The following is a 12,019-nucleotide window of genomic DNA, read 5'->3' as shown; positions in this document are numbered from 1 at the left end:
TTTGGACATTTTCACTTTAATGCGTCATTTAACTTGTTATCGGTTCCTCTATCCACTGCTTCGACCCCAAGCATTTATCTGTTACCTAAAAGCCTAAAATATCAATTTCCGTAGCACGAGTTCCCATAAAATTGCATGAATTTCCAAAACTTTGAAGTCGTTTTTCTCAAATATGCCCACGATATGGTAGGGTGACTTTGGCCGGCATATCGGGTTTTTATATATTGGTATATGTTGACAAAACTGATATTTGGGAATATAATTAAAATGTTATCAGATCATACATATCAGCATTTGACAGCTCAACCACTAGATCTAGCCTTCTTTCGACCTCTTAAAATATTATGGAGGAAGACCTTAACAGCGTATAAGATGGCAAACTCGAAAAACAAAGCAGTGCCGAAAGATGTGTTTCCTAGGCTTCTAAAAAAAGTCTGTGACAGCTTACATGAGAACGACAAGGCAAGGGAAAATTTGATGTCTGGCTTCTGGGCAACTGGAATTTATCCATGCGATAGGCAACAAGTTTTAAGTAAACTCGACAAAACTGAATCAAGAACAGATAATACTTCCAGCAACATGATGAACCTTAGCGATTCAGTATTGGACTATATGAAGAGCCTTCGGACCCCGGATACTTTAACCAGAAAGCCATCGCGGACTTCACATTATCGTCGAGCGTTTTAACACATTCTCTCAATGTAGATGCACCCGATGATGCCACTGAAGAAATGTCCACGGATCAGCCCGGCCCCTCAAAAATAAGTCACAGCCGAAAGCCAGACGCCGCAAGGCAAGAATATATTTCATTATTTTATTGATGAAATAAATTAATAGGCTATTGATTATGTAGTTTAGAAAGGAACTAAGACGTTCACGGGTTTTTATTGCAGGAATCGTTCAATGGGTTATAAAAGAAGATAAAACCGCGGAGTGCTATTAAATGAGAGGGTGGAAACTGAAGATAGGGGTGTAAAAGCCCCCTTTTTGGTTTTTTTTCAATATACCTCGTAAACCAAGCAAAAATTTGATATATTGCACATAAAACTTTTTGTAGAAAATTAAATTTCCTATTGGAATAATGTTTTTTAAAAATTTAAAATCAAAATTTCCATACCAAAATAGTCGAAACAATCATAAAAAAAATATCAAAAAAATCGATTTTTTGAGTTTTTTTGCTTTTTTACTTGTACATTTTTTTTGGGTTGAGATAGACATAAACGTTGCTCCAAAGAAAAAAGAAGATTAAATTTCCTTCAAAATGCAGTATTCACTAAATTTTTTCATAGAAAATTAACCGAAGTATGCCCATTTTAATCTATCTTTTTTTCGCATTTTTAGTTTTACTCAAGTAAAACAGAAACATTTGAAGGGAAAGTACGATAACTTAAACACCAAGAACTGATAACGAGATTTTGTAGAGGGTTTAAATACAATCATTATTTAATATGGGAGGGGAGGTCAATGTCCCCCTGTTTTGGCGGGAGGGGCAATTTTCTAAAAAAAATACTTAAAATAAAAAAAAATTATTAAAAAAAACGGCAACACTTACAGTTTTGCTTGATACTTTTTTCAAAAGCTAGAATTATAAACTTAATATTAATTTTAAAATGAAGTTATTTTAATCAATTGTTTTTGAAATAAACGAGTGATTCCGATAAAGAAAGTATTTTGTCTATTTTTCAATTTTCTCAAAAAGTAGAAGGCATAGGAACATTATGATTTTTATGATTTGATAAGAAATCAATTAAGGCAGTTTAATTTGTCGACGAATTTCGTATAGAAGTCCACAGTCTTTGTGAAAATTGTACTCAATTTGCTTTTTAAACTTTTTTTCACGTGTTTTGACTTCGAAATCGGGTATTTCAAAAACAATTGATTAAAATAACTTCATTTTTAAATTAATATTAATATTCCAATAGGAAATTTAATTCTCTACAAAAAGTTTTATGTGCAATATATCAATTTTGCTTGGTTTACGAGGTATGTTGAAAAAACCAAAAAGGGGGCTTTTGCACCCCTATCTTCAGTTTCCACCCTCTCATTTAATAGCACTCTGCGGTTTTATCTTCTTTTATAACCCATTGAACGATTCCTGCAATAAAAACCCAATAACGTCTTAGTTCCTTATTACCCTGGACATAATCAATAGCCTATAACTAGGGTTGTATGTTAACAGGTCATCGTTTCATCAGACTCCTCATTCCTCAACCATCAACACAACTCTAAACTCGCTTCAGTCTTTGGATGACTCGGATAGTGTTAACCTCGCTTATTGGCAAGAGCAACAAATTATGATTGACGAAGTTATGATGGCCAGCGAAGATTCGTCCATAAAGAAAAAAATAACATTTTACGTCGACTGCATCTCAAATGTTGATAAATGTTGATACCCACATGTTTTAAAAAATCTGCTCTTTCATTTGGGCTGGGTTAGACTGAAGTGCTACTTGTAGTTGAACTGGAAATATAGCAAACGTCCTACCGGCCAAAGTCACCCGGAATGGAGGGTGACTTTGGCCACCCATATTTTGGCATTTTTCTATAGAACTGTCGGACAGATTTCTTCAAGATTAATCATACCTATAGAATGAGCGAAGTAGGTAAATTGGTTGAAATCTTCATTTCAAAAAAAAAATTATTGCAGAAGTTATTCACATTTGAATTTGAAAACGTGCCAAAGTCACCCGGTTTTACGGTATATATTTTTCAATTATGTACTGAATGAATGAATAAGTTAACTGAATCATTTATTTGCAAAACATGATAAGTCCACTTTTTTTCAAAATTCGTTTTTTTGACTAAATTTGTACTCCAGGGATAACCACGTCTGTCTTTAAAATATGAAGTATCTACTCCATCTATATCCGATTTTACAGCTACGCGAAATATTTTTTTAGTATCAAAAACAGAATAAGTCCCGGACTTATCATTTTTTGAAAATAAACAACAGCTTCTTTTTGTGTAAATGGTATATTAGATTAATGGCGAAAATCTTAAGTTTAAAGCTACTTTAAAGTTAAATAAGCAGTCCGGACATTGTATTTTATTCTCAAATACAATTGTTTGATAGACTGGGGCTAAAAGCAAAATTGCATATCCATTTAAAAACTAATTTCACATCCGTTTATTTTCAAAGTATGATAAGTATGATTTTTTATCTTTTGAGTTATCGCTCCAAAAATTAAAAACGAAACGGTATTTTGTAGCTAGGCAATAGTTCTACAGAATGTATTTTTTATAAATTTTTCTACGCATATCAAAAGAAAAAAGAACGTTTTTTTCTTCTCCTGAAAAATTTAAAATCATGGACTTATCATGTTTTGCAAATAAATGATTTAACTATGTTAAGTAGAAATGGTTGTCAGGAAAACGACTGACACACTTAGACCACTTATTGGTCCGTTATGATACCATGATTTTGCAAGGAAATTCTTCACTATCCCTAAGTTAACTAACTTAATTGTAGTAAAAAGTTTTAAATAAAAAAATATAATAAGCAAAATATCTTAATTTTTAAAAATTAGTTTGGGTTTCAGCGCGAGACCCCTGTAGGAGCGATACTCCGGGCGATTGCCATGTGCGCTACCCCCTAGGCCGCCACTGCCTACACACATGTATATGCGATTGAAGTTCTCATTTCTCATTCACAGAAATTCATTTTAACAACACTCTTTTCGTACTCGTGTGAGCATGAGCATTGAGCATGCCTTTTTAAATTCACACCAAAACTAACGTTGGGTTAGTTAATATACAGACTTCAGTAAATAATATGATTTTTATATTTTTCATAAAGTAAACTTTTTCTCTCATACATACAAACGTCGGAAAAGAAGTACCCCCCCCCCCCCCCCCCCCCACCAGTTGTTTTACCAACACTCCATTTACGAAAATAATCGTAATTTTATACGTAAAAAAAAACGTATGCCTTCACCGTGAAATTGATTATGAGAAGAAGCAACCATAAATTGAATTTTGTCATGAAAAAAAATTTGTAACATCAAGATATTAAACATTTACCTCGTTTATATTAGTATTATGAATTATATAGATTTATGGGCTATTAAAATTGAAGATTTTTATAATTTTCATTTTTATTACTTCATTTTGTCGGCAATTTAATGGCCAAACACTGAAATCAATAAAATATACATACATACATATATAATATTCATATTCAATTGATATTTTGGTGGTATGTAATTTGTTTGAAACTGCTATTTTGTACGGTACTTATTACATAACTTTAACTGAACTTTACATACCTAGCAGAACGGTGTATTTTTGAGTGTGTAGACAGAGCCCGATCTAGGGGGGGGGGGGGGGGGGGGGGAGGGTAAAACTGCTCGAGTTCTTAAGAACAAAATTCAAAAAATTATTTAAACTAACTAACTTTGAACTAAGGATTTTGATGTTTAAGTTGATGAAAAACACAAAAGTTTTTTGAAAACTCATGATCGGATGAGAGAATTACTTAAGTTATGAAAACGCAAAAGGTTTAGCTGGTGAAATTGATAGCGAGGTGTTAGACTTTGAAAATGTCCTTATAAACATCCTACTTGCTATTAGAAGATGCAGTTTAGTTATGAGTAATGAATGATGATGAACTAATTATATTGGTCCTGTAAAAAATATAAGGCCAAAGTAATCTTTCACACTATGGATACAGTTATAATTTCAATTTTAATTTTTTTTAAATATATGCCAAAACAACTGCTTAAAGATCAATTTGCAGGGTCCTTGAAGTAATTTTAACTTTTGGGACAAGAACCAAGGATAAAAAAGTCTATAAAAAAAAGTTGGGTGGAAGGGTGTTTTTTCGCGGACAAGAGGGAGGGGGTGAAAATATAGTGGGTCATAAATATAGTGGAAAAAATTGTTTGTGAAACATCATCATACTACACATGTTTCTAAGGTATTTTTTTATGCTGAGTCTAATGACATTAAAATACGTCAATACGATTAAAAACAAGGGTGCTTGTTTTTTGAACTCAACAGGTAAAATATAACCGAAACCCATGTGAAAAACATGCTACACTGATGAAATTTAGGATGAAGGCTTTTCTACTAGGAAGTTCGGTTTGACGTTTAATTATTTGAATATTATTGATTTTGAGTGAATTCTGAATGATTCCGGAAGCTTCAGCAGAGCCAAACGACATTAAATCAAACGTCAAACATATTCTTCTAGTGAAAAAACAAAAAAAAAATTAATTGATTTTTCACCAATACAGATATTAAATCTCAGAATTGAGTGGAAGCGATTTAAACTTTTTTATTGGATTTCAGAATGAGTGAATCCAAAACGACATTAATGTAGTTGGAAAAAGTTTTTGAAAAAATATTGTTTAAATAAAACCAACTGTACCTACTAGATCTACATCTCTTTAAATGTGTTTTAACAAAAAAGTCAGATATATAGATAAACTTGTCAATTGAGCCTATGCCATGTTACATGAATATTTATATTTTTTTAAGTTAAACTAATGTACTTAAATAAACTGCTCTTTGTTACATAAATGCATTAATAAGTATGAGAGGTAAGACATAATCTGCTATTGCTTTTTTTCGTGATTTAAAAAAATTGTTTTAAAATGATTTTTTTTTTTTTTGATAGTGCTTAAACCTGCACTGCCATCACATCATTCTCATAAGACCTTTAAAAAAATGCTCTGGCCTGTAGTAGTTTTGTAGTTTTTTTTTTTATAACTAAAAACAAAACAAAATAAATGAAAAATATTAAATATCAATATATTTTTTTTAATTACTTCATCACCGCATTGTCGGTTTAGTTTAAACCCTGAGACATTTTCTATGTAGGTACCTATATCGAACAATATGACAAAACTAATACTGGCAGGGTTCAATGGCCCATAGATAGTTAATTGTACTTCAATATTGATAAAATATTATGGCCTATATTGGTAACGACTTCTCATTTCATTTCATTTATGTATATAAACAAACCAATTTTCTAAAAGCCAATTCCAAATGACCATCAATTTCTTGTGGACCAGATAGAACATCGTTGGCATATTATTTTTGCCATAAAAAGTATCTCTTTCAATTTCCATAAAAAGGTTACGAAAAATATAAATCGGGTCGTTCGTTTAATACCCAACTCTATGGTAAAACTGAAGATATAGATCATCCTTTATAAGCTTTTCAACTTATTCCCTAAGAATATGAAGTTTGTTTTAGTAAAACAACCCTCACAAAATGCTCATTAATCCTCTTTAACTTAAAACCTCTTAGAAGTTAGTTTTTGATAACGTAATTATTTGTACTTACCTTAAGGTTCATAATCCATTTGGTTTTACAGTTTAGATTTAAATTAATCCAATATGATTTACTGAGCGCACAGTAATATTATGACCTCAAATTGTTAAACCTAACCAACCACAAAGCTAATACCTCCTTTTCCAAACACTTTTTATTTTCACTTTTTTACAGGAACACTTTTTTATGCAGAATACTATTCTTAACCAAGGTAAACGCTTAAATTTTAAGTTTCAAAATATTTTTGAAGACATCTTTTTTAATTGGTATTACGCTTAAGCTTCGGTATCATGGTAAAAGAATGATATATTTTTCTGTTTCAATCACAAAATTCAGAAACAAATGGGTTTCAATTTCCTTCTAACTTAAGTTTCTACATTGATACGAATCTGAACTACCGCAATGACAACTAAAAACACTGAAATCAAAATAACAAGGTCATTGTTTCCAATTACCGTTTCAATATTCTTTTATAGAAAAGAAATATACAAAGCATAAACCTTTATCCGTTATATAGTCAATCAATGGTTGAGTAATGATTATCCGTCAGCAAGGATTCTGATCTAGTGAACAAATATAAGCTATATAAACAGTTATGCAGATTCTTCGCGAGATTATGTCAACAAACCAGTGCTTAAACGACAACAAGCACGGCCAAAGAAAGTTTTTTTCCGATATAAATTGTCAAAATTTCCCAAACCACATCAACTGGTGTTGTGTAAACTTTGCTTAAAACGTATTGCTTGAATTTAAGAGTATACTATAAAAAAAGCCGAAACCTCCGCCAAAACACGAATACTTTATTAGATGGACCTTTTTTAGAGCACCACGACGCTGTGTCACGACACGATAAACGTTGAAATCTAACTGGTCTTGGCTTGATACTTTATATTCACAGCATCCATCTATATTCCGCGCCGGCAAAAAACATTTTCTGCTAAGGGCAAAGACTTTGTGCGTATGTTATACACTGGGTTATAGTATTTGTTATGATTTCTTTTGCCCTTATCGAATATGTAGCTAGGTACTTGCTTTGCTACTATCAAGATTTGTGCTCTAAACTCACTTTCTCTTTACCGAATATTTTCTCTTAAATCTTTGAAACACATTTTATCCTTGGGCGGATAAAAGCTCTTTTAAAAAGCTCTTCATATAATTCATTCACAAAGAATATTACTTTATTCAAATATAAAATATAATTCCAGTTCCTGCCTTCACATAATAACATTCTATCTGGATTGAATTTAGTAAGTTTTTTGGAATTTTGCGATGATAATAATAAATGAGTGACACGACTTATGGTGGACAGGGTTTTGAAGTATTTTGTTTAATGCATGTATTTGTATTAAAAAAATTGTACGCTAATACAATTTTTTTGCATTGAACAAATATGCTATTGTATGTAGGTAACTGAAAAATATTTGCATTAAATAATAATTTTTAGCAAAAAAACAAAACCGACTTCCATGGATCAAAACTGGGTTTTATGGTTTTTAAAATAGTTCCTATGGCTAAAAGTGAACGAAATTGAAATGGGACCACACTGCAGCCACCATTATCAAAATTGGTACACTCAGTCCAAAGTTATGAGGTAACAAACATAAAAAAAAAAAAACAGACGAATTGAATACCTCCTTTTTGGAAGTCGGTAAAAAGAGTTAGGTATTGCAAATAAAAATATTTTAGGTAAGTTAAAAAAAAATGTTTTTTTAAATGAAAAAAAAAATTATTCATTGGAAATAAAATTTATATTGCAAATAAAAATATTTGCGTTTAAATAAATGTGATTGCAATATAAACCAAAACTTTTTGAAAGTCTCGTTTATGACGCCCTGTACTTCCATTGCAAGTCCATCGTTTTACCACTTCAGCATGGTTTCCTTAAGGGGGGAAATCCCTCTGGAATTTTTTATTTCCGCATTATTTTTTTGTTTGCCTTATAAATTCATTTATCAACCGAAGAAACTATTTTCAGTTGTCTTAGCCTTAAATGAAGCCTCAAAAGTCCCTAGATAGTCCCGAAACCCATGCGCTTCGAACCTACTACAGTACGAAAACGAAATCTTTAAACGCATTTTTCTCGAAACGCGTTTTTCCTCGCGCCGTGCAACGTAACTCAAAAACTAATGAAGCTATCGACTTGAAATAAATTGCAAATTACTCGCATGAACCTAAAAGTTCAATAAACTTTTTACAATAAATGTTTTTTTTTACAATTTGTTTATAGAAAAACATTCTGTTTTTCGTTTTTTTGGTCTCTAATTTTTATTTTACAGTTTTTTTTTTTACTAAATTTAGGTTCATGCAATGCGTATAAATATATTTTATTGGATAAAAATTACTTTTTTGATTATAAATAATTTTCTGGACCTAGGCATTGCACGGCGCAAACCCGAGACATCAACTTTTAGGAGCTGTAGAGCCGCCATTTTGTTTTTTTTTTACTTCAAAAAAAAAATTGTATCAACACTTCATAATATAAAAAATATCATATACTTTTCCAAATTTCTATGAATGCTTTCGGTTTTCCAAATAAAATTATTGAAAAAGCTGTCGTCCAGAGGGATTTCCCCCCTTAAAGGAAGATCTACAACGACGAATATTTCTCAATTCGTCTCGATAACACTATGTGCTTTAGAAAAAGGTTGTGAAGTTGATGTTATAACAACCGAGTTTATTTAAAATTAAAAGCCTAAGGTTTCCCACCATATTTTATTACTTGGGTTAAGTTCTTCTTAGAGAATCGTGTTTATAACGTTATTTTCAGATTTGCTGTGTCCAATCCCATCTGTACCACGTTCCTTAGGGCAGTCACTTTGGACCTCTTTTATTTATTTTAGCCATAAATTATGTAACCAGTATTATAACGAACTCCGAACTTATCTATGCAGATGATATCAAGATCATTAAGGTAATCTCTTCCTCATTTGATTCTTCTTTTCTTCAAGAAGACTTAAATTCTTTCCTTATATTGTGTGAACATAATTTCTTAGAACTAAATGTGAACAAATGCCAATGAATGACTTTTTCCCGCAAACGTCTACCATCCCCTCCTAGAATTTATCACTTTCGAAATGATATCATTCCCGTTGTTACCTCAATTCGTGATCTCGGGATTGTATGTGACAAAGAGTTCAATTTTCGGGCTCAAATTGTTGCGAAAGCAAACTCATCCCTTGGTTTTACCAAGCACTGGTCAAAAGAATTTTCCAATCCCTATGTAACCAAGACCTTTTACATCACTTTCGTGCGACCTATTCTTGAGTATGGCAGTGATGTCTGGTCCCCCTTTCAAATAACCCAATCCCTCATAATTGAAGCAGTGCAGCGTAGGTTCCTCCGTTTTGCTTTACGCAATGTCAGACCCTCTTATCTTGCCCCCTAGTCCATTGAAATGTTACAAAATGTTGACCGAACCTTGCATTTCGGGTAGGACAAGATTTTTTTGTTTTGATGTGTAGAGGAGGTTAATGTGAGTATACAATCTAGTTTTTGGGGTTGAAAAAAACCCCATTTGGCCACCATCTTGGAAAAAGTGGTTTAAACTGTTTTTTACTAATATCTTGCGAACCGTTAGTCCCACAAAAATATTTTTAACATCGTTTTTGTAGATAATTTATTTCTCTACAATTTTGATTGTACTTTTTTCTGTAAAATTGAAAATAAAAAAGTTATACTTGAAAATAGATGTACATTTTCAAGAAAAAATACTTTGAAGGACCACAACTTTTTTTCTACAACTTTAATTGAAAAAATACTTATGACAGTTTTTAAAGATCATTTAATTTCCAACAATTTGGTGCTCATTTTGCAGATTTCGTTTATAGAAAGGTGCTGCAATGGTTTTACAAAAAAAAGATAACAATTTATTTTCGTACTTTTATAACATATATTTTAATTTTTTACTTCAATATGACTGATTTCGAAAGAATATATAAGCTGGATCGAAACAAGAAGAAAATTGGTATAGGGTATAGGGGGGGTCCATTTACTTTCGTTTAGCTAAGAGCAGAAATTTTTAAAAAAATTGTCTTACTTTTGAAAAAAAAAATATAAATCAACTGTTGCACCTACTTTAATGCGTTATACTTTTTTGAAGAGCAACAAAAATTCTTTTATTCTATTATTAATTGAACCTGTTTTATAAAATAATTTTTGAAAAAAAAAATTTCAAAATCAAGACTTTGAAAAAAATTACGAAAAAAATATTTCGAACTAATTTTGTTCAAAATGTTATGTAATTAAGTACTAATTTAGTTTTCAAAATTCAATGCTGTTATGTCTTTTCAAACAAAAACATAAAAACCGAATGCAAAAGAGTCTTGTCATTTTCAAGAAATTAAAAAAAAATCTATTAAGAAACTACTAAGAAACCCCATTATTTTTTGATTTTTACCAACTTACAAAAAGGAGGAGGTATTCAAATGGAAGAAATAATTTTCTTGAAACTTAAGGATCAAAAAACATGATTTAAAAGTCTTGTCATTATTATCAACTGCTTGCTTACATATTTTGTGTTGTTTTCATTTAAAAAATTGAGATTTTATTGCTCTAAAGTATTTATCTCAACTCATTTTTAGTGGAGGAAAAATGGCTAAAGTTAATGGATTTAAATTAGAGATGCCGCGAACATTGATTTGGCCGAATACCGAATATTCGGCCACGCTCCACGGCCGAATACCAAATATTCGGCCGCCGAATATTCGGTCAACGACACTCAGAAAAAAACGTTGGTAGTTTAAAAAATTGTATACTTTGACTAGGGTTGCCAACTTTTTTAAGAAGGAATAGAGTATATTTGATTTCAGAGACGAAAAAAAAGAGTACATTTGAAAAAAGAAGAGTACCATTCATTTCAAGTCTTGAAAATGTATTTTTTGGTACTTCTGGCAGTGTATAACAATATTTTTGTTATTTTTAAAATATGTGTATAACTCTAAACGGTAAAATTCTAAATTCATATAAATTAAGAGCTCATTTTTGATCAATTTCAATGCAGCCCTATTCCTCTCATCTCACCACTTCATATTCATGACCCAAAATACTCTCTCAGTGAATGCTGAAGTTGTAAGAACAGTTAGTATATACTATATACTATATAGCTCACAATTTTTGCAGTTACCAATATAATTCATCGAAACAAAAAGAAATAAGAAGCTTAACTCAAAAATAAATACCTTGATTGTTTACAAGAAAAAATTTAATGTTTTGAGGTCTTAAACAAAACAAAGTAAAATAGAGAATAAAATTTGAATTCAAAGTAAATTAAACTAATATTTCTGAAAAAGTAAAAAATCATTTTTAAACATTTTTCTTTAATTAATACCTACCTATTTTATTTCGATGAATTATATTGAAAACAGCAAAAGGTAAACCAGTTCAAACATTGGAAAATCAAGAAAAATAGCATCAGTTGCGTTTCATATTTTTCTATTAAAAATAAACAAAGTTTAATTTTTTGAAAAAAGCTTCCTCCTTCCTTTAAATCAATTTCATTCCAAAACAGAATTTAAAAAATTAAATTTTAAGTCTGACTAAGAAACAAACAAAACAAGTAGGTCATACTAAAACAACAACCAAAATTATAGTTTTTTGTACTCTCTAAATTACAATTGTTCATACAGGGTGGCTGATGAAAGCCGCTACCAAAAAAAACTTTAATAACTTTTTTTCTACTTAGTGAATCTGGTTAATTTTTTTTTATTTTACAGATTGGTTTTTATTAACAAAAATTTTATTT

The 12,019-nt window shown here is 30.9% G+C and overlaps 1 protein-coding gene across 1 annotated transcript in view; it reads right to left on the bottom strand.

The window, feature by feature from the left end:
* Positions 1-6,464, bottom strand: part of LOC129917141 (metabotropic glutamate receptor 2) — a 644,700-nt gene extending 638,236 nt beyond the window's left edge. The window contains exon 1 of the mRNA XM_055997521.1: positions 6,292-6,464. The gene's annotated coding sequence lies outside the window, so the exon portion shown is untranslated. The remainder of the gene's footprint in view (positions 1-6,291) is intronic.
* Between the last annotated feature and the right edge of the window lie 5,555 nt (positions 6,465-12,019).

The sequence above is a fragment of the Episyrphus balteatus genome, chromosome 1, assembly GCF_945859705.1.
Source record: "Episyrphus balteatus chromosome 1, idEpiBalt1.1, whole genome shotgun sequence".
In the NCBI taxonomy this organism is placed as follows: Eukaryota; Metazoa; Arthropoda; class Insecta; order Diptera; family Syrphidae; genus Episyrphus; species Episyrphus balteatus.
This window is presented reverse-complemented; position numbering and strand designations above follow the sequence as displayed.